Raw genomic sequence first — 22,957 nt, 5'->3', positions numbered from 1 at the left:
GCAAGGGTGTTTTTTCATGCTCATAAATTTGCATACAGAACAGTGTAACTACATTCTGCGTGAGCAAAACTGTTTAGGAAATATGCAGAAGAATTAGCCCTCAAACTTCTGTTTGAAGCTCGTGGCTATTGTATTGCTATTTCATTTCTCATTGTGTCCTTCACTAAAAAATCTTTACAAATGTCAATTTTATTATTATTTAGATATATATAATATGTATTTGTGGATAAAATGTGTTTACCTTTTTGCCATTTCATTTTTTCTATAAAATAATGTTTGATAATGATCTGTAATATACCACTGAGTAGTAGTAAGGTAAAGGAATTTACAAAGAGTTGGATCGGAATGAAGAGTTTATGATGATAGGCTGAAGTTATGCTTATGTATTTAAAAAAAAAACTGCAAGTAATATGGACAGAATTTTCAAAAACTCTTCAGGATTTAAAGACAGAAGACTTGCATATCGCATTCGACTATTTCTTGTGTATTTTTTTTTAATAAGTGGCATGGATCTTTTTACACAGCACTGTGCTGTTTCAAATGTGAGGGTTTTTTTTTTTACATGCGCGTATACTCTTCATGATCAACCAATGGTTAAAAATATATTTGTTTTCTATTCCATAGAAATACACTTTCTCTCTGCGATAATTTCTCTTTGGATCTGTTTGTAATTTTCATTACTTTTCTTTTATACTTTCCTATTGCCTAGGTATTCAGAAATTGAGGCTTAAAAACTAACTCGGCATATGTAGTCTCAAGTGGATGCCTTTTAGGAACATTAGTTAGAAGAGGGCTTTTTTGTTTCTTCTTGAATTTTTTTTTTTTCTCTTGTTGTTTTGGCTGGGCATTCTGCTGTCCTCATTACACACTGAAGCTTGCTAATTCTGAGTAATGAAGCTTTGCTGCTCTATCCAAATGTCTGCAGTGCCTTATAAGCTGTAAACAATTTGTAGGCATGTTTTTCATTTTTCTGCACTGTTTTTTTTTCACCCAAGTCACAAATGTTTTATTTTTCAGTAAGTAGTATTGAAAGATATTTCACATTTCAACCTGAAAGCAGCAGGATTCAGGGCTCCAACTACAAAAACTCAGCAAAACAAAACCCTCCTGTATTGTTCCTAAAGAGAAACACTCTTTTTTTTAAAAAAAATACTTTCTTTATCATTTATTTTACACACTCAAGCATAGTGACAGAGCCCTTGTTATCTTTTGAAGTTGCCATGTATATGTTGTCAAGAAAGCAAAGAGTTTATTTCAGAGTTCTCACTTTGGCATTTGCCACTCAAAATCCCCCCAAAACAAAGAAAAAAACCCAACAAAATCAAACCCACAATCCCTCTCCTTCCCAAAGAAGCCCAAAACCAAACACACACACACAAAAAAAACCCTAACAATAAAAAACTTCCAATGTTTCTCCTTTCCTGGAGACTGTAAGACTACCAGGAAAGGTCATTATCTTCTTTTGTGAGTGGGGTTCAAAGAGAGGGTCTTACATTAGGTGCTACATTACAGGTTTTGCCAACATAACAGCATTTATTTGGAGTATGATGCATGACTGGTAAAACTGACAGAAGGAGCCTCTCAATAGGAAGAGTTACTCGAATGGAAGTCTGATTACTGTCATGCTTTACTTCTGTTGGTGACGGGGAACGAACTACATGACTACTGCACTCCAGCATTCAGTGTCTGTGCAAGGAGAAGTTTGCTGGGATAGCTTTGCCAATGGATGTTAGAAACTGTTATTTTGCAGTTGAATCAGCAGCTGTGCTGTACGAGCAAGCAAGTCATAAAGGCTGTAGACTGCCAATGGGTTAAGATATTCCTAAACAATTAAAGTGTGGACATGCTTATTCCAAAGACTGCGCCTTGTGCGTGATCAATTTAACTTGGAAATTCAGTTTAACCTAATGGATTTAGCATATAAACCTTACAAACTTAGTAAGAAACAACTGCATATGGAGGCAAGCCCTTGGGTTTGGTTTTTTTTTTTTTTTGGTTTTTGTTTCGGTTTTTTTATGGCTTTTCTGCCTAGGAGATGCTTTTGGCTGCCTGGCTGGATTCAGCTGTCAGCCTCTCTCTCCAGACATCACATAGTCTCTGCTGCTTGGTCCCTTCTTAGATGACTGATTCGGCTGAACCCTCTCATTGTTTAGCTGAGAAGAGGGTTCATTCACTCTGCAACAGCTGTAGTAAGCGTGGGCTTGATTACTATGCAAGTAACAACTTTTCCAGGGTAAATAGTTAGACGCTGGCCTGTGTAAATAGGCAGTCTGTAAATTGGAGATTCCTTGTGGTATAATTTATCTTGGTTTTGACTCTTAGAAGTTCTTATTTTTAAGTAAGAACATTCTGAGTTTTAATTTTTTTTTAAGCTGTATTGCTTTTTGTTAGTTCCCTTCTTTCTCTCCAGCTTTTGTATCTTTAGAGCTTGCAAAGATTAGATCTTTACTGATGTACTAAAGAAAATTGATATTAACATGTAAATACACTGTTCTGGCTATGAAGATAAAGACTCACCTTCTCTTTAACCGTAATTTGCCCTCTGTAGGGCATGGAAAGGCAGGAAGACTTGGGAGCAGGTATCACAGCATCTTTCCTTACTGGCTAGATGATTAATGTAAAGTGAGAGGGAGGGGCCAGCCAAATTCTCTGATGTCCTTCATTGCTTTGAGCTGGGGATAGATGGCAGAAGGGAATAAGTTCTGCTGAAATAGTGATGTTCAGTGGAGTTGAGGAGTGTGGGGGTATGGAGTTAGCCGAGACTGGAAGCTCTCTCCAGGTCGGTTTTTGGCAGCATCTAGGAAAATCCTTTACCAGGGATATACTGGTGACTTGTTCAGATTTTTTTCAGTAGGATGAGTTCTTTCCGTACCTTCTAACAATCACCTAAGTCCCACAGGTAAAGCAAAATTTTCCAACTGAAACTTTTGTAATTACTGAGAAGCACCTTAGAACCAGCCATTTAGCACAAAAATTGCTGTGCTATCTCGTAGCACTGGTGATGGATGTGAGCTGTGTGCCACTTGTATGCTTTTTATTTTGGAGTGGGGTATTTTTGTGCATGTTCTTCTGGTCATGAACTAGCAAGATGTGAAAAGCCATATAGGGGAAAAGGAATAGATGTCCTTGCTGGATCAGCATGAGAGCACAAATCCAGGGTCAAGTGCCAGAAAACAGAAGCAGAAAAAAAAAGAGGTAAAGATCATCTGGTGCTTTAGCAAAAGAGCAGGGACTCTTTGGGCCAAGAAAGTCTCTATCACCATGTCAGCCTTGCCAGGAAGGCATCTCAAAACAATAGTAGGAAAGGTTTAGGAAGGAGAAGAGTGAAATCATCCCTGTGTTGAGCCTGCCTTGCAGAGTGAGGACTTCTAAAGCCAAGCGTGAGAAGGCTGGGTAGGAGGAGGAACAGGCCAGGAAACTTGGGTTGCAAGACTTGAGGAAGCCAGCCAGGTGTCCTCAATGGGGCCAAAATGCTGTCAGTACATCTCTGCTTACAACTTTATTTCTGTTTACCTAAAGAAACTACCTTATCAACTGTATGCAGAAATATGAATGTGGTGTTCTGTGCAAAGAGTCCAGGAGCTGATAAAAAATAAAACTGTAAGAAAGGGATGATGCAGCTGATTCAGTTTTTTAGAAATAGAGGAAAGTTATGTTTACTAGTGGAAGATTTTACACATTGAAAATCCTGTAAGCCACAGGTGAAAGAGCCTAGCATCAGCTAGAGATTTTGCTGGATTTTTGACAAGCAAGTTCTGGAAGGTCTTGGTCTAGGAGCTGAAGACGCTGACACCTCCAGCTGTCAGTTCTTCCCCTCAATGGAGACTCAGCAGCACACTCAGCAGATGCAACTGCACACCTTGCTGCCCCTGGCTAGGTCCTTTCTCTTAATTCTGTTGCAGATGTAGTGACCTCTTACAGAAAGAGGTGAGACCATTTTTTAACAGCAGCAGCAAGATTCAGCAGTTTATCTAGCAAAAATTTCAGAGCATGGCAATGTGTATCAGCCAACAAAGCTGTTGTGAGACCTTGACAATTTCAAGCCATGAATGCAGTGAGCGTGGTCAGTTCTCAGACTGGAGAGAGTACTGCTCTTGAGCTCACTGTACACTATATGTTTTGTGTAATTAAAAATATGAACGTTTTGTTATTCCAAAGGCTCTATTCTGCAATAAACTTGAAGTTACTGAGCCACATGTCAGGACTTCAAGCATGCAAGTGATTATGCAAGAGAGATTGGAAATGGTTACTGTTAAATAATCTATTTAAAGTTAAGCTCACATGCATGTCAGAACAGGCTTATAATTACTTAAAATGTATATTCATCAAAACCAGCAGGTGCCAAATCTGGGAGTTGTAACAATAAGTCCTGTATGTTGACTTGTGTGTATGCGACATGCTTATTGTATCAACCTCTATAGGTTACATTTTATTTTTCTATATTAATCTTCAACAAAAATTAAAATTATATAGCTTTTAGGCATTAGTAAGATCTACTACACATGATTTTTGCAAATTAAAATGTATTTTTTTCTCCCCCAGGCTGATGTGGAACAGTACTAAAATAAGGTTACCTTGGATGAAGACAAGCTACACTACTACTTTCATGAATAAAATAACTCTTTATAAATTAAATGTTAAAATAAACAGGGAAAATAGAATAAAGTATATAAATAAAGTACTGAAGAGTTCTTGCTATGTAGTGGGCAAGTGAAAAATAAAGAGAAAAGTGAATGTTTAAGGAGTAAATGCAACTTAAAAATTCCTTATGTTATTGAACCTTCACAGTGTTTTTTCTAATTGCAACTGTGAATAGAATGAGAAGTAATATTTATTTTATTAGGTGAGATTATTCCTGGCGGCAGTTTTCCTGGCTTCATTTTTATTATATTTGATTTTTTTTTCTCTGTTGAAAATAATATGTAATTTTAAACTTACCTATTTGAAAAAAAATACAATTTTTTTTTCAAATAGTGATATGGTTATTGTTTTACCAGGTTTCACCTTTAGATCTGGTCATGCAGCAAATCACAGATTATATAGATCTAAAGACAGAGGTTTGCTTCAGTGTTACATAGCACTCTAACCAGGCTTATTTCTTTAAACAATGTATTTGCTGTGACTTGGGAAAGTCTATTCAACTTCTCTGCAAGGTTTATTTAGCCTTTGTGTATGTCCAGAGTTTCATGGAAGCTCAGTCTTTTTTTTTTTTTTTTTTACCCCTTATTCTGTGGTGCTGTGCTCGTTGGGTTTTGCGTATATCCTAAGGAATGTTACAATGACACTTAGCTGTTTTGTTCTCTTATTTACTTTTGGTAATAAAGAAAATTATCCTGTCTTTAGTCAAAAGTATGATATACAACCATGAGGTGAAGTGAATGCAGCTGAAAATAGGAGGTAAGAATCCAATGCACCTGGGTGCTACTTCCACTGAAACCTGTGGCAAAAAAATTCTGTGGTTTCCAGTGGAAGCAGGTGGTGGTGTGTTTTGTTCAGGTGTGGGCAGATGACATACATAGTAGGGAGAGGTGGAAGATGCCTGAGAGACATCAAGTCCACATAATTAGCTGTGGAGAAAACATCATCATCTAATGTATCCCTTAACTACATGTGCTATTGATGGTACCTTGCCTTTATTTGTGACACAGCTGAATTTGAAGCTCAGCTATTAGCTACTGTTTGCCATAGATGCCTGCCTCTTTAAAATCTTGTAAATCTGAGCTTTCGATCTTCTGCCATTTGAAATCTGCTAGTTTGCCTTTTTCACATGTGCCATAGGCTGCCGGTCCCAGGTACATTCAGGAACAAGCATCACATTGGGATTTAGGAAAGCTGTATTCTCTTCCGACATGCACGTGCTCTGTGACTTTTGAATGTGTTACTGAATCATACTTCATTACTTCTTCTCTTGAATAAAAGTAAGAGTAATGCCTACATACCTGTGTATAGTGCTTAAGAGCTAAATATTTACATTATTTTGTGTACATCCTTATGTTTTCTGCAAAAGTAAAAGCATATTCATCTACCATCTAAAACCCACTCTAGGTTTTATGTTTTCAAATGAACTCACTGCCTGAAGAGTTTTTTTCTTGTCAATGCAGATCGGATGAGAAAGGATTTGTCAGTTAAATTCAGCAGTGATGAACTGATCCAGTGATGGACAGAAAAAGCATCCACAGGTCTCATAGGAAGCCTGTTGGATTTCCCATTAGGCTGAGAGGTGACTTGATGGTTTGTCACATTTATATGTACATCATAATTTTCTGGGCATTACTGGATGTAGTAGTTGCTAGTAGCTAGTGGCATTAATAATAATGAATAAGATAATTTTTCCAACATCCAGATATGAAAGATCATTTTCTTTAGAGATTTTCAGCATTTTCTTTGTGAAAGTTTACTCATGGTCTCTGAGAATTTTTAAACAATCCTATTTACATAAAATACAAGTCTGAAGCCTCTAAAGGCAACAGTTGTTCAAGCAGTTCTCTTTTAGGTGGCAGTGATGAAGGCAAAGGATCAGCAGCAGCTATATGAACCTGCCTATTGCTATTTATATCTTCTTTTCCTATCATTTTATCATAAGTGTGTTTGTTGATTTTACTGGCATTTATCTAGAAGATATGGTCTTCAGAGGCTAAAATCAGATCTTACACTGTCAGTAACTCTGCTTGCTCCTCGGTCTTTCTTTTAAGTAAGCTGGATCCTGTAATCTTTAAGGTAATCTTTCTCAGTATTTTTTTTTTAAGAGTGTTTGAGCTTTTTAGACCTGCACTGTCCTGTAGAGCATACTTGCAATTTTGAGACCATTCTCTACATCATAGCTTGTGGTGGAAAAAATCCTATTTAGCATGCTCCACTGTAGTTTGTTAATGACAATGTAATGAAATATATCTCCTTCTTTTTTTTTGCCTTTCTCCAGCATTAAACACAGAACTTATAGCTGCAAGCTGAGCTAGAGACTTAAAGGATTTTTTACTTCGTAAGATCTTCCAAATCTCTAGTAAAGGGATGCTCAAAAAACATGTTCAGAATTCTGAACAAGTTGAAACTTTCATCCTTTAAATGTACCAGAAGACTCTCTCTGTCTTTTTTTTTTTTTTTTTTAACTGCAAGAAGGGAAGCAGGGTTCTTGGAGGATTCTAGATTTTGCCCTTCAGTAAAAATCTGAGAAAGTTCTCAGATTTAATGTTTAGTCCAATTCCTTGACTTCTTATGCTCTTGCAGCCTTGATGCAACTGATGGCTGAATGATTGGATGTAAAAATTCCTGTTATTTTCCTATACCTGATGAATGGAATGATGTTGTTATAGATTTTATATGCACTTGCTTGCGATAGGGTACAAGTTCAAAGATAAAACATTTTAGTTACACAAAAATGAAAGAGGAAAGTAAGTCTCACTGGTGAAATAAGTCAACTGTAAAGGGATTTGTATCATATGCTTCATTACTGTGACTGTAATCTAAAGCAATCCTTTCTGTATTTTCAGGAAAGTATCAGGAGGAGAGTGAAATTCAGGTTCGCAATGTAGTGTTGAGGTTCTTAGGGCAGAATTCAGTGCTTGCTGTAGCTAAAGTGCTTTATTTTTAGTATCTAAAATGAAGAGGAAACATCATGGGAAATATATCCCAACACAGAGGTTCTGGATCTAGAAGAACAGGAGCTGGTGGCCGTTTGCAGGTCCTTTACACTGGTATGAATTTTAGAACTAGGGCTGTACCTTGCTTTTCCTGAAAAGTAAGGTTGCATATCAGTAGGCTTAGCTGGCACATTTGTGTTGGCTGTGTGTTAGTTTTGGTTTTTAATTAAGGTTGTTAATAACAGCAGCTGAGGAGAAGCAGGATACAGGCATGCTCATCTTGCAATCAGCCATGCCTCATATGCTTGCAGTGTGAAATGTGAGACAAAAGGCTGCCTGATGTTACAAGTCTGGTGGTACGAATATACTCTGTGGCTCATACCACGTCTGTCTGTGCCTTACAGGTATTCAAAGAGCATGTAGATGTGGCACTTCAGGATATGGTTTAGTAGGCATGGTGGTGTTAGGTTGAAGGTTGGACTTGATGATCTTGGAGGTCTCTTGCAAACTTAAGATTCTGTGAGTCTATGATCCTTTACTGTGGTGTTGGTGGTATAAAGAGACTCTCATTGAAGTTTGTGTCCAAAGCCAATATGAACTGGAGCGTTTGTGTGTTTTATGACATAAAAAACTCACAGTATATCTGCATTTTTCTTCTTTCTGGATTTTCTTCATTTTGGTTTTATGATGTTTAGTGATGTGACATTTATTACAGATGGATATTCGCATGATGCTGGTTTCTAGCTTATGCCAGAGGGTAGCAAAATTGCTAGATGTGCACCAGGTCTACCTCTCTGGTCTCAAGAGCAAAAGCTGTAGTGCATTATCTTGTTTATAAAAACAAAACTTCTTGTGTTAATAAAAAAAATGCCCGTACTTTCATTATATAGATGAATGCATGACAATATGCATCACTCTGTAATTGCTCTGTGTCTTCTTACCAGTACAAATATTTACATTATCAGAATTTTTTTAGTTATACAATAAAATTCTTCATCCTGGACTATAATAAAACAAGAAAAATACCCTACTATATGTAAACTTTGACCAGTATTCTGCATTTGAACCTACTCTCTTCTTCAAATTTTGGAACTACCTGATGAGCTTTTAAATAGCTTCTTGCATCCTTAATTCTTTTTCTGTCCTAGTCTGTAACTTGGAATGTGGATTCTTGAGTGTAAGTGCAACTCTTTAGTTTCATTACAATTTCACAAGCAATTCATTACAAATATTTATGAAAACTTTAGCTAAACTGCTAGTGTGTTTATTTGAGAGGAAAGGAGCTTTAGTGATTAAGTACTGAGTAGAAGATGTATTATGTACTTTATGAGAATCTCTCATTTGTTGTGCAGACAGCTGTTTGGTTATGCTTTCCTATAAATTTCTTTCTGTTACTCTACATGGCTTCTAATGACTCAGTCATTGACATTCTCTTCTTTTGGATCTTGCTGGGTATACTGTTTTCTGGACTAAAACGAATAACAGAAGGGCTGACCTCCCATGATCTTTAAAGATACAATAATTCTTTTCTTCTTCTATTTGTGTTGGCTTATCTTTGTCCTGCTTTCTTAAATTGCTATCAGAGGTAATTATATTCTCCTGTTGTTATACCAGTGATGGTAATTGGATCTAATAGTCTTAGTTACTGCTTATCCTTCCTCCCTGCTTGTATAGCTTCACTATAAACACCTGCGTTGTGTTTCTCTTGAGAGACAAATGTTTTCCCATAGAGAGAAAATTGCTTCAACCAACCAAACAGGATAAATAATAATAATTTTAAAAGATATAAAACACATTAATGAAACAAAGCTATTATATACACAGTGGTAGAGGCAGTCAGTGTATTAAAGTACATATTTTCCACAGAACTGAGAGTGGTTGATTTATGTAGGTATTATAAAAAGCCCACTCTAAACATCTGCAAAACTAATATGCAGTTGAGTGCCACAGGATGAGTGCCTTTTTCAAATAAAATGACAGCTAGAGAGGATTAACTTAAAGTGGAGATAAGATCTGACAAAACTATTTCTAATCCAATTCTTCCTCCAATGTTATGTTGACTGATTAGCAGAACTGTTCTGCCTCCTTCCTTCCCATCAGTAAAAAGAGAGGCACAGCCAGTGCATTAGCTTACCTAGACTTCCCTAAAATACAACTGATTTCCTAGCTACCATGAAAATTCAGTGTTGAATACTTCTAACCCTCAAGCACAATTAACTGACTTGGACCTAAATAATTTTGTCCGTCTGTTAGGCTGAAATGAGGAGAACTAATAGTCATTATTTTTTCTATTTTAAAAACATGTCCTGTGGCACTGATGAAGCTGTCTCATTAGTCTGCTCTGAAGTAAAGATGGAAGTTTATACCATGTCACCTTTTTTGTAGTGTTTGGTGGGAGTTTGCTTATGAAATTTAGCTGAGCAAGGTCTCCCATGTTTTTCTTCTTTTTTCATTATGTGTGTTGTTGTTTTATTCTGACTGTAATGTTTTGGCCACATATGCTTCAGTAATCTTCATGTTAATTTAAATTCCTTCTTCAAAATATAGTCAACCAAATTGGATAATTATCTGCAAATAGATCAACAGCACATTAATAAAAGTGCTTTGTACACCATTAGAAAAAATTGCTGTAACAATGAGTACCTCAAGATTCAGCTTGCTTTTGTTGACACTTCATAATCAGCAGTGATATTTTTGAAGACTGTTGTAAGATAATTTATTCTGGTTTGGAAATACTTAGCAGACAGCTAGCTGACTTAGTGGTCCTTACAGAGCATAAGAAGTTGTGGACTGCTGGTATCAAGAGCTGATTTTAGCGTTAGACAATATTAGTTTCTCACCTCCCCATAAAATCTTTCCCTAGTTAGAACTTGTATTATTTAACTTATAAATGGTTTCAAAAGATTTGGGTTTTTGTCCTGGGTGTTTTCATTTCAAATGGAAAATTAATGGTTGTGATTCATCTCAGAATTTCCATAAATGAAAATAACAGCTGCTTCTGCTGATTGTCAGAATAGATGTAAAAACTATTACTTTGATTTTGTAAAAACATGTTATCTACTGCTTTCCTATGCCATCCACGCTAAGGGCCCTATGTTTTAATAAAAGCGCTGCGCTTCCTTGGAGGGTTAACTCATTTTGTCTCTACTTACAAGTGACTAGGCAGTCAGCGCTACTAAAACTGTCGATAAACCCAAATTCTGCCTTGCAAAAAACAGATCTCTCTGATTATTGCTCATGAAAAAGCTAGTTACACAAGTACTAAAAAGTGTGTCTGTTAGGCTAACCTGCTTTTGGGATGTTGGTAACACTAAGCCTTTTGAGACAAGATTCTCTGGTGTAATCTGCCAGAAAATTTGTCCTCTGATGAATGCAAAAAAAACCCCATGGTAATATGAAAAAGTAGCTAACGTGGTGTTTCTCTTTAGGATCCTCTAGGATAGAACTTGCCATGAAGTTCCTGAGTGGCTTTATCTGGGATTTAGACTGCATCCTTTTTCCTCCTAGCATGTTCAGTGATGACCAATCAGTTAGTTCTGGCACTAGTTGTGATACATGTATATCCAGTGAACCTGAATATTGAAGAGGTGGTCAATTGGGGGTTGGACTAGATGATCATTAAAGGTCCCTTCCAACCGAAACCATTCTATGATTCTGTAATTTTCTGAAACGAAGTCTGAAAAGTGATATCATATGCCAGACTGTTAAGGTTTCTTCAGATGTAATCTTGAGAACCGTATGAGATTTGCTGGGGAAGGGAATAAATGTTTATCTTATGATAGATGAATATTTTTACTTTACAGAAGTTGCTGTATTTCAGAGCAAATAAAAAATGAGAAACAGTAGGAGCTTATGCTGTCAGCACAAATTAGTTTAGGAAGCAGTGGCTGGACATGAAAACACAAGGAGAAAAGAAAAAGAGGAAAAGGAAATCTATGATACTATTGACCTGCTGTGTTAAAAGAGGAAAGTAGTATATTTTGTTTGGTCTTTTGTGCTTCTTTTGTGCTAATCTGGCTTCTGAGCCAGCGTTACGGAGGAGTTAGATGTACACAAATTCACAAGCAATTAAATTAAGAGATTGTTTTTGTCAACTTTCTTTAGGAATCTGGTAAATGAAGTAGCCTTAACGAGAGGTTCACATAAGACATTAATTTAGTTATAAAGTCACCAGAGCAGGGCTCCTTTTAACTCCTCCTTGGGTAGTTGGAGACAGGCCATAAGAAGGCCTTCAGACAGTGCCAGCTTGCCTTAGCTTAGGGAAGTAGACTGATTCTTATAATGTGACTGGGCATTTCTCTGTGGGATTATAGTGGAAAAAAATTCCATGGGTTATTACATATATTATTTGCTATTTTTGCATTGAACGAGAAGTGAGATGCTGAGTGGGAAGTAGGGAAAGAGAAGTGTATTATTCAAGCTTTCTCCCGTTTAAACAAATGAATGATGAAAGCAGCTTCCCACAAGCTCTAATTTAAACAGAGACTTCCAAAAATAACATACTTGGCATTTTGACATGCTCTGAGGAATGAAAGCTTTTCATGTGTGATCTCCTTAAAACAGAGTTCATGTTTGAATTGCCTGGATACATATGAACAAAGAGAGATAATATGTCCTCAGAGCCCTTGCAGCTTTCAGAGGTAGATATGTTTTTCATAAATAAACACTGTAGTACTGAAATTTTCCTCTCTCAGGAGAGAGGAGCTGTTGAGTCTACAGAATTCCTGCTTCAGGGAGAACCCTGCAGCTGAGGCCCATGGCGTCTCCAGCATCCCCAGGTGATAACATGGTAGACACATACCTCACAGAAGCCTCAGGGTGCTTTGGCTCAGAACTTTTCCAGGTGCTTTGATGTTCTTTCAAGGGTAAAACATAACTTTCCATCTCTTTAGCTGTTTGAGTTGATGTGAGCTCTTCGAACCTGAGCTATATAGTAGCTCCTAGTCCCCTTCAGAGTGTGATTGAATGTGTCTGTAAACCGTTCTGTGGTTTGTAAAATATTTGAGTCATTTTTGCCTTTTCAGTGAAGATCTGTTTCTCTGGTGGTTTGGTCTCAGATGAAGCTAGACAGTAATCTAAGGGTAGGTGGTGCATGCTCAGCTCTTTATCAATGTGGTTACCTGTCGGACTCTAACTTGGAAGAATCAGTGTGTGATAACCATCGGCCAGGTGTGAACTGTGCACTTTAGAGCTAAAAGCCTTAGCTAGTGTTGGAAAAGCTGACTCGCAGAGCCTGTCCATATTCTGCAGATCAGCACAGAGAAGACCCTGCAAATTACGCTTGCCAACTGGTTAAAATTTACGCTTAAAATGTGTAAATTACACCACACTTCGTATTCCCTGTTAATTCTTTGGCACATCCTCATGGCAGCAATGTAAACATCGATCGGAGTTGTACTTCTTTGAATTTATGAGTTTTTAGCTGGGTGGGTTTTTTTTGTTTTTTTTTTTTAGAAATGGTTTGCCTTAAATTTAGGAAATGGAAATTAATAATTGTAAAAACATGTTTTATTTATGTACTGTTTCACATATATTCATCTGACACATACATAAGCCAAAAAGTGTGCTTGTAGTGCAGAAATCATGCCAGCAATATGCTGCTGTTGGAATCAGTATTTAAGGAATAAAGCCTGTGGTTTCTGTTCCATAAATTAGTTAAATGTTGGAAAAACTTCATTGATTTTAAGAGCTCAGATTCTGACTGAAGCCAGCTAAGAGGTTTTATTTTCCATAAAAAAATTTCATGTTTCCTATGGTCTGTGGTTCCAAGATAGTCGGGCAGACTACCTGACAGCCTGGGCTCTGGAATCTCTTTCACAGAATTTCAAAACTCCTGGGTTTCATTCCAAGCTAGAATAAAACCAGATTTTCAAATATCTACATCCTCTGCAGAGTTATGTGACCTTTTTTCATGCTGTTCTTCTCCTGACTAGCTTTTAAATTTACTTCCAAGCCGAGTGCTTTATATTTGAGCCTGGTGTATTACGGTCATGGGTCTTTCATTACAGAGAGCACATTACTGTCTTTGCTGTTAAGGCATCCACATTAGGACATTTAAGTATCTGTATTCCCAACTGCTAAGTTTGGACTGAAAGTACTTTTTCATTGTCCATTTCATCAATCTTCATTTTAATCTTATTTAGATAGAGGCTTGCCAGCCTGCCGTTGCTGAGGACCCTAATTAGACTTGCAACAGTGAATCGAAGCAGACTGTCAAACCAGTGTTCAGAGAGGATGCAGAAAGCTAAGTGCTGTCTTCAGACTGGTTGGTAGACTTATGCAGGCCACAGTGCAGCTGGATCCACCACACTCACATTGAACAAGAGAGAAGGCAGAAAGGAGTGAGAGATTCCGTAATGTACTGCCACTTTCTCATCCCAGCTGTCTGATCACATCTGAAGTGTGTGAAAAGACAAGCCCCTCAGACTATATTCCCTACCTTTGCTATTGCCCGTGGAGATGAACCATGCAAAACTTGGTGAACCACATCAAAGACTGCTGATATCCAAAAATCAGTGCTATCATCTGACTTCTGTCCGTTAGCAGAGGGAAATGATCAGCTGAAGAAAGATTTATGAAAGTGCAAAGGTAGAAGTGTAAAGTAGACTGATAGGTAGAAGCAAGGACATTAATATCTGTTTTCTATTTTGCCATAAGCAGACTTGCATATAATATATGTAGGCATATAGACTAATGCTACAGTTCAATGAAATAAATTCGTGCTAATTTTTTTTTCTAGTTTGGAGATCTGAGAGAGGTGAGTTGAGATGTTTGTTTTTTTTTTTAAAACAGTATTAAGAGTATATGAAAATAACTGAATTTTTATTTGTATCCAAAATTAAAAATTAATCTCTCATTGTCATTTCTATTTACTATCCTTGTTATATCAAGCAGCCAAAGCAGAGGCTTTACAGTATATAGTCTGTCTCTCTATCAGTGCAGTGATGTTCCCTGAGGTATAACTGTTAGTGTTTGCTGAAGGAACTTTTTGTTATGTTTGTACAACACTAAAAAGATGCATATACTTCAAATGTATGTTACAAAAAATAGGGAAAAGAGGTATGTCTCAATTCCATAATGCTTACCTCTGGGAGAAGAGGAATAGGGGCATAGAATTCCCCTGGGAGAAATTGTTGGAGCTGCTTTCAGTTTGGACAAATACTTTGTTTGGATTTTTAAATAAATTCAACACAACTAAATTTGTTGAGTTAGAATACACATTTATGTAGTAAGAGTGTGAAATATAATTTTAGGCCTGGTACAAATATGCATCCCCTCACAGGACGGCAGAGTAATATTGCTTGATGTGGAAAGCTACTTTTCTGGTTGAGGTACTCTGTTGCAGAAAGATTTAAGAAAGCGGAAAGAGTCAATGAATTCAGGGAAAGGAAAATTAATGCTTGTTGAGGGTTAATCTAAATTAATAGATTAAAAATAAACCTATTTCCATAGTTTACTTGCATTCTGAACACTGGATATAGTTTATACTTCAATACAATTCATAGTTTCCACTTAGGAGCATTTTATATATATTACTTTTGTATGTATTTTTCTCTTTTTAAGGTAAGTCTTACTATAGAGAATTTTCCCTTTACCACAATGTATTATGAAATTCCTTTAATGTTTAGCCTGGTGAATCTTCCATTGAGTAAGATTTTCAAGATACCCTATATATCAACTGTTATTTAAAATCAGATGTATTTCCTAATCCTCCTTTTTCAGATTTGCATGGAAACATACATATATTATGGCTATGGTCTCATTCCTTTTGTGTACCAATTTTAAAGAAGATTTTTGCCACCTCCTTTTCTTAGGAATGTAGAGTTTGTCTGTCTTCATCTCTAACTGTGGAATCATTTGCAGCCTCTCAGTCTTAGATCCCTGCTTGATTTTGTTTTGCTTTGGATAGATCCTTTTCTGCACATTGCTGTCTTCTCTCCCTTTGTTAGTGGTGACGATATGGATCACAGCCAATAGCTCACTCTCTTTGTGGGGGGCCTACCACATACTGGCAGACAGAAAATCAGAATGCAACTCCCATTTATTTTGTATGTCACAATAAAATTTTCCATATCTTGTCCCTTCTGATCAGATACATCTTGCTTTTCATGGGATGACTGAGTCAGATCCTCCTTTGTATAATAATCTGGTGGTGTTCACACAAAGTCCCATTTGTGGGCTTTTTTTTTTTACCTTTCCAGCAGTTAATGCTGTGATGACTTGAGAGGCCCTTCCTCCTTAATAGCACACAGCCTGCTAGGGTGGAGATATGACTGCTTTATGATGTCCCTGCAAACTTATTCTACTTTGTCTTTTTGATTTTATCCAGTTCAATCAATCTCAACTCCAGACAGAGTGCTTGGGATTTGAAGATGATGAGATGTCTAACTTCGGTGCTCATTTCTTGTTTGCCTGAAGCAATCACACCTACTGCAGTCACTAAGACTAAACTGGAACTTTTAGCTTATGGTTGCTTGAAGATTTTTAGTTTTCTTTGTTTGATCCACCTGTTAAATTTGATGCTTGTTTTCATATTCCTCTAGAGTCAGGGTGGAGAACCTCCTCACAGCTCACTGTTCACCTTCCATTGCAGCCTGCTTCTCCTTTACCATGTTGACTTGAGTTCGTTCTGCAGTTTGCTTAGTCCTACACCTCTACTTGCTCAAGGATTTCACTTCTTGTCCTGATGGAGTTTGCTGTTTTGATTTAATATTATATGACATACAAAAATACGAGGTTTTCAGCAAGGAAACTTTCATCACTTTTGCAAGGAAATGCAGCACTTAGTGGTGAAGGTTTATTCTGAGGCAGAAGACAGTTGATGAATTTAAGACAAATAGAATATTAGATGTTTTTCACAAGAGCGTATTTCACACCAAAGCATATCTGTGCAAACAAACAGCATTTTTCTACTTTTCCCACAATTAATATGCCGCTGGCCAAAAAAATCTTCCCTGATTCCTTTTTTATTGCTTTTAACTGTTTTTGCTGCTGGTACTTACTTTTTCAAGGAGTTCACATGACAGCTGTAGGGTGGATTTGTTTGACACAACCTATTGCTGTTAATATCTTTTGTTCAATGTGTAGAATTTGATTCTTCTGTCACATTTCTGCACATTTTGCACAATGATGTTTCATTTTTTTCTACATTAGTGATATGTTTTTCAATATTAGTAATTCCCTATGAATTGAAATTCTCTGTTTATTAACAGGAACAAAGGTACAAATATATATATATATATATTCACATCATCCCTTCACTACATGATAGCTTTAAAATATGAAAAAAACACATTTAGGATGGAAAGAGAAGTTCTTTTCTCATTAAAATTGTTATGGCAATAGTTACTAGTCAAGAAAATATATCATCAGTAAGTCCTTGTCTCTTAAAGGTTACTGTGGTGAGTTTTATAAACTGAATAGTTCTTAGTAACCCAAGCTTTCATCCTATAGATGACTCTCACAGTATGAATTCTGGTGATTTGCAATTGGGCATAATTATTTCATACTATCTTTTCTATGTATGTAATGTCTGGAGAATTATGTTTGTGAACATAAATTCATGATCTGCTCTGTGATGGTGACTCAGTTTTACCCTCTCTTTGAATCTTTGTCCAACTTAAACATGTTCCTTGTGTTTTAAACATCTGTTCAATCTCTACTCACCTACACTTAAGCAAGTTTTAATCTTTGTTTGTTTACTCTAATCGTTCTGTGCAAGCCACTACATTCTCATCCATCCTTTATTGCTCAGTTTTGCCCTTTCTATGGATCTTTGCATCTGTCTGGTGTTTAAATGCAGCTGATTCTGTCAAGAAAGTAACTTTGAGGTACAGACTTTCTCAGTAAAATGTGCACAGCTACAATGCGTTCCTTGCAATTGCAAAATCTCTTTCTCTGGACTTGATAAATACAATCTGATGAAAGCTTCTTTTTCTAGCTTGTTGCTCTAATCATCTGCCTGTTCTTGGATTTACCTTCTTAGTGGTGTAGAACACAAAGCTTTTACTTTTTCTCATGGCCTTTTTTGAAGTATTGAATGTTGCCTTTTATATTTTAGATGATATTCAGATGTCAGCTCTTGTTTGCTTTGCCCATTTATTATTGTTCATTGCTTTTTTTCTCAGTGATCTTGCTTCTGCCATGACTTTCCCTTGCACATGAAAAGAACATGCTACTAATTCAAAATAAACCAATTCGTTATCCTGCTTCAAACCTTTCCTCAGAACTTTTTTTGTCACCTCGCCTATGATTAACTTGACAATTTACAGGCAGCTGTTATGCTTAGACAACTCCCTTCTGTGGTGACTAATATTCCCTTGCTTCTTTGTACTCATCATCCACCTGTCTACCTATCTCTCTGTCTATCTATGTAACCAATCTATCTTGTTTTTACACGTCAGATCCCAGGCAGGTTTTTCTCTCTGATCTTTATGCATGGTGCTTAGGTGGATTTTTGACCAATAGGACTTCCTCATGCAATGATATTAAGAATTTACTTGGGCTGAAGTTCCACGCTGGCCTAATCTCCTAACTGTTCTGGTCCCACCTTCCTTTCTGTCCCTAATTGCATGTTGCAGCTCCTTTGTGCTGACTCTTTCACTCGTTCAACTGTTTGCTTAGTTGTTCCAAAGTGTTATGATTCTATGATTCTAACCCAACAGATAATTATACACTTTTCACGCAAGATGGCTACATTGTTACTTTCTATTAACAGCCTTCAAATAGATGAAATGCCTTTTTTTTACTGCATCCGTGTCACCAGTTTAAACTTGAAATGTGAAGTGTGTTTCTTGATGATGTTATAAAGCCATGAAGAAATATTCATATTTAATGTAGTTCTACTATGAATTGGTTGGTACAAAGAATTATTAAAGTGTATGTGGAACTTGCAAGCTAAATTATTACTAAAAACCTTGGAAATAAAATAGATAATCAAAACCTGTCTCTGGTAATGCGAAATACGACAAAACCCCTTATAGTTAAAAGCAAAAGGAAATTCCAATAAAACTAGCAGATTAAATTCTGGTACCACTGTGAAGGAAGAATGAGGTTTCTGTTCCCATAGTTAATTCATTCAAATATATTGTAACATAAAGAATGATATTTATAAGAGCTGAGTAATACTGAATGCATAACTATGTGCAGTTGTAACAACTGCACCATGCAACTTGCATCTTTTCTAACTTACCAAGGTTTCGTTCATTGACACTTATCTCCCTGGTACCTGACCTGGTCATAACTCCTCATCTTCCAAGACCATACTCTGTCAACTCAAATTCCTCTGGGGGAATTTTAGCTACTGCAGACACTACATGTTGCAATTTCATGTGTAATATTTGTAGACTAGTCCTGCTGAGTGCCTACTTGCATTAGGTACTGAAAAAGCATAGGAGGAATAAAATACTGTTGATCTAAGACTTAGTTCAATACTTCAATCTAAATCATGGTTTGCCTTATTTGTACACATCAGAACATTGTATCTGGATATAAACTGTTATTCAGTGTGCATATCCTAATTTAATTTCTTGTGCTGTTTTACAGCCGTACCCACTGAGGTGCAAAATTATTGTCTACATCTTCCTTCTATCCATTGTGATTACTGAAAGGAAACAAATATGCCACAAACATTTGTTCAGATTAAATCCTAGGTGTTCTTCATAAACCAAACTGTTGTAGAGAATTTCTTAAGTCATTGGTAAAAACATCAACATTTAATTTTCTGCAGTTTGAACACATTGATTACATGTGGGTTTCTCTCTATTGTTAATCTTCTGTAGATAGTTGCATACATTTTGATTTCTTTAGTACAGCATTACCTCCGCAGTGGTACTTCTGCACACACACATTCTCTGGAAACAGAAATTAGCCTTTTGTGCTCTCACTTTTAACATTTTCCAAAAACGAGAGTCGTCTTCAATATTTGTATATTGCTATAAAGAGACAACAATGTGTCTCTGGCTCTAAGGTTGCATTTCCTTCCCACTTGCATCCCAGACGAATTATCTTTGACATTTCCAGTTTTGGTGATGATAGAACCACAAATCTTTCATTTTTAAAGATCAAATTATCCATAGCAATTAGTTCCTCACAGAATGTCAGGAACATTGTTTTGTGTGACAGATGGGTAAATATTTTCCCATGGTTAACCAACAACAAATGTTTCTGGTAATGTGGAACGTTGGATCATCACTTAATTACAGTCTTTAAATGGAACTCTTTTGAGGCATGGAAGTTTAACAAAGATGAAAGAGATGTATGCCTGTACTTTGTTTTGATCTCGCAAACAAGGTGGAACTGGCATAGTAAGACTAAGAAAAATTTTCAGAAGTGGTAAGATGTTAAAGGACATTAAGTCTTACTTGAAACATGATAGGCATTTATGCTTGTAAACATCAGCAACACTGAAGTAGATTTACCATCTCAAATACCAAAGTCACTCTAAGAGAGAGGACAATTAGAAGTGGAAGTCAGTATGACAGACTGCCTGAGCCTACATGACATGTCAAAGCAGAGGACCATCTTCTCTCACACCATTTTATATATATATATATAAATAACTCCACAAACAATTTATGAAATTATTTTCAAGGATTGTACCTTTGTTTTCGGTAACAATAAAATGTTTTCAAGTTATATCAGTCTTGATAAAGTTAAAGCAGTTTATTTCAGTAGGATAGTACGTTATGAGATTAACATATCAATTAAGAACTACTTGCCAGTATGAGAAAGATAATAGAAGGTGGCCTAAAATGTAAGTCTTTGTTGCCTAAATTGGAAATAACAGAAGATTAAAAATCGACAAATAAGAGGTCTATGTGGCATTAGTGACGTCAAGTCATACATACCATCATCTCATAAGCAGTGAGAACAATGTAAGGGGGCAGAGTTCATTCAGGTAGCATCTTTGGCCTCAAAATAGGCTGCCTCTTTACAAAAAAAAAAAAAACAAAAAAAAAACCCCAAACAAAAAAACCCAAAAAAATTATTTCAAGGACATAGTGTTGAACTGCCTTTCCAAAAGATACTTGTCACGATGTTCAGTGAGAAGAGAGTGCACACTTCTTTGGCTGTTGCGAACTTGAAGCTATGTTAACCTATGCTCATTCACACTGAAGAGGCAACTGCTATTTCTGGCACCAGTTTGTGCCAGTTAGTATCTGACACAGACAGGGAACCCTTGTGTTGAAGAGGTTATTCACAAAATGTCAATATCTTGGAGAGAGGCAGTTTGGTTTATTGTGTCCTGTGACACTGGAACTGGTTTTCTTACCTGTGCAGCTCTAAGCACAGACTTGACAAATATTTTAATTTTACATAGTGATTTCATAATGTCTATCTTTCTTTTTTGAAATAATTAGATGTACAGTAAGAAAATATTCTATTAATGGGAGTGCCAATATCCATTGACCTTTTATTATTCTAGTAAAATTACTTTCCATATCCATGGCTTTTTACATTTTCAAAGTACTTCACAAGTGTTAATAGTTCAACTAAGAAATCCAGTGGTTTGCATTGCTGTTGTAGCCACTTTCTTGCTGTATAATAGAAACTGTTTTCGGAGCTGTTAGGGAAATGACTCTAAAAAGAGGGCAAGAACAAGTGACATAGCTGCTTAGAAAATGTGAAGCTCATTATAAAAGCGGTAAAGGTGAGATTCCCATTGTTTCGAATATGGTAGCTCAGAATTCTATCAAATTACCCTGTCTCAGTTGTTGAACCAGTAAAAGACCTCACAATTACAACAGTAAGTTGTGCCCATCATCTTGTAATAGAGGCCTATGATCTCTATGGAGCTGAAACTTTCAAATTTTCTGGAAATTGCAGAGTGGATTTGGAGAACTATTAAATGAAAAATTCATTTCAATTTTTCAGAGCTTTTTATGAGTATGGAACAATATCAAAGAAAGATTTCTTCTTAAGTCTGTTTGAAATAGTTATGGAGATGGTTACTCTGATGACGGTTCTCAGGCTGTATGTAATTTTATATATATATCTTCCTGCAGTTTTCTTTGCTGAAGCTCATTACTTGTCACTGAGTTGCAGGAGCTTTTGTTTCTTTTTTTTTTTATGCTTAGACATAACGTACAAACATACACAAGCTAAATAGTGAGCAAATTTAAAATAGTCTTTGTTTTGATTAATATAGATTAGTACTGTCCTTAACGATCTTTATTGTAATTCTAATAATTGTGCTTTGCCCTTCATATAATTGAACAGCAACAATAATTAAAACTTACTGTCAAACTTGACACTTAAAGAAGTACTGAAGTGAGTATCCCTGAAACGAGGTCTACTGTTTTGAGTAGTCTAATGTAGCAGAAAGTCAAATGTTCTGACTGGTTCAAGTTGTAGAGGAGAAATATGGTGATTCATACTGAAGTTTGACATCAAATTTAAAGAACCTAGGAGAATTAAACATCAAATTACCATTAAAATTGGGAGTCTACCCCAATTCTACCCCAAGTCAGGACTTGGGGTTCCTTGAAGAATCTGTCCTTCACAGTCAGAAATGATCAGGAACTCTGTCATATGTCTCATTCATATAATTTTATGTACATTATTTGAAATTAGTTTAAAAAAGATTTAGGTCTATAAGCAAAGACTCATTAAAAAATGTCAGACACAATTAATTCAACAATCTGTCACGTTGCTACAGGAAAATCAACAGGTCATGCTTTTAATTTCAGAACTAAAAAAGGACAAGATATATTCCTGCATTTGACTCAGAGAGCAGTGAGGTTTCCAATATCAGTGTGGTCAGTCTTTAAGGATACTACTACTCTACAAGGCAGACGAGGAAGCTTTGAATCTAAATTTAGGTAGCCATGATAGGCTCCTTATGTATGAAATAGCACTACTCCATCAAGCTCTTCATAGAACTAAATAATCTGGTTTCAGAATCTGAAGGCAAAATGACTTGAGATGCATGCCAACAGTCAGTTTAAATTCTTAAATATATTAAACATTAAAAATGTTGCTATTAAGTCTATATGGATACCTGAAAATGAATCACTGACTTGTAGAGAGATTAAACATTTTAAATTCCCTTTGATTTTTACCCACAGTTTTACTCAGGGGAAATTGATATGATGTAGACCTTTTTGAATCCCAGCAGGTGGGTTAGTGCTCAAGTGTGCACTGAGGTATTGCTTTGGCTATGCTCTTTTAAAAATGTTATCTTTATGGTATGCTATTATGATAGCCTTAAAATATCACACGTGCCTTAGGTATTTCTTAGCGTTATACTCCTGTGTTTCGTTTGGTGTATCTAATTATTTTTATATATAATACATATATGTTATCTTTATAATAAAGTCACTATTGACAAAACATGTAATGTAGGTGTAAAATCCATGGGGTTACAAATCTCAGGTCAT

At 36.3% G+C, this 22,957-nt stretch overlaps 1 protein-coding gene across 2 annotated transcripts in view; it reads left to right on the top strand.

Annotated features, from left to right (window-relative positions):
- The window catches only part of GRID2 (glutamate ionotropic receptor delta type subunit 2), a 739,921-nt gene that overhangs the window by 449,013 nt on the left and 267,951 nt on the right, over positions 1 to 22,957 (top strand). The gene's annotated exons all lie outside the window — the stretch shown is intronic.

The sequence above is a fragment of the Chlamydotis macqueenii genome, chromosome 4 (assembly GCF_036417535.1).
Source record: "Chlamydotis macqueenii isolate bChlMac1 chromosome 4, bChlMac1.mat, whole genome shotgun sequence".
Classification (NCBI taxonomy): Eukaryota; Metazoa; Chordata; class Aves; order Otidiformes; family Otididae; genus Chlamydotis; species Chlamydotis macqueenii.
This window is presented reverse-complemented; position numbering and strand designations above follow the sequence as displayed.